The 1,231-nt window shown below is 40.8% G+C and overlaps 1 protein-coding gene across 1 annotated transcript in view; it reads left to right on the top strand.

The window, feature by feature from the left end:
- The window catches only part of LOC116702995 (phenylethanolamine N-methyltransferase), a 22,706-nt gene that overhangs the window by 16,762 nt on the left and 4,713 nt on the right, over positions 1–1,231 (top strand). The gene's annotated exons all lie outside the window — the stretch shown is intronic.

Here is a 1,231-nt window from a genome sequence, read left to right as displayed (position 1 = left end):
CCCTCAAGGACCCCACCATGAGAAAACACTGGTCGACTGGACTCACAGCAGTGCGCCTCTGAGAATAAATTAAATGAAGTTCTAGAACAAGTGTCTGCTTTTAGTTCAGTTTATATTTACAGCACAGGCCAAAGGTTTGGACCCACCTTCTCATTCAAACTTTTGTTTGTAGAGTAAAGTTGAAGAATAACATGTAGAGGCTGTTTCCCTTGTAGGGAGATCAAACTAAAACCTAAGTGTTGCTTTCCCAGAAGGCCTCAGGCGAGAACACCGTGTTCTAATGCTAACCAGCTGCTGGCCAAATGCTGAAGGATGGATGATCGGGGTGTGTCGTTTGGGCCTCGTTGAATGGAGGAAATATATCGTTCATCATTAGCCAGAGTAAATATGTAATTAAGGTGTTCTTCAGTAGCCAGAGTAACTTTAACCATTGTTCATGTGAAATCTCAATTTTGATAATATTGATAATACTGTGCAATTTCATTACTCCACACTGCTTATCATACTGTGTATTAAACCATATTTATCTTGTGCACCTTAACCCTCTCCACCACTTATTTTATTCCATGTTGTTACATTTCTTTTACCTACATGTACGCGTTGGCTCTGGAAAAGGAGTTATTACTCTCGTTGTACATGTACACAGTGACAACAAAAGGCATTTTTTCTATTCTATCTCAAAGACAGCCTGTTGCTTTGTTTATAGACACAAACAATATCTGTGTGTGGCTGGTTGCTGTTTGACCTCTCGATGTTATGTATCTTTGGAAGTCGCAAGCGCACAACCACCCGTAGATCCTTCGTTCTCTCGACTATCATCTTATTTCTTTTTTGATTCAAATTTCCTTAATATTTTCAAATTCATTAATAGTCAAAATGCAGCTTCTCTTTGCACACTGTACGACCACCTCTTACTTTGTAATCATCAACTATTGCCTGTCAACATTAGAAACCTTTCCTTTCCCTTGCTACTACTCGCAACTCCCCATCTCTCCGCCACTCAACATCATTAAAGTAAAATGGTGACATGGAGACCAATTGTTTACATGTAAAAGGCCCTTTAGAATGACTGTGGAGATCTGATAGGTTGGTGGAAGACCTGAAAGCCATGTGAGGAGTCCATCAGTAGGTCTAGTGTTGGAAGTAGCCCCCCTGATCTGATGTCTCAGCACCTCAGGGCAGGGAACACAAACAGAACAAATCAGAATCAGAATCAGCTTTATTCGCCAGG

The sequence above is a fragment of the Etheostoma spectabile genome, chromosome 15 (genome assembly GCF_008692095.1).
Source record: "Etheostoma spectabile isolate EspeVRDwgs_2016 chromosome 15, UIUC_Espe_1.0, whole genome shotgun sequence".
Lineage (NCBI taxonomy): Eukaryota > Metazoa > Chordata > Actinopteri > Perciformes > Percidae > Etheostoma > Etheostoma spectabile.
The sequence above is the reverse complement of the archived record's forward strand: the minus strand, read 5'-3'. Positions and strand labels throughout refer to the sequence as shown.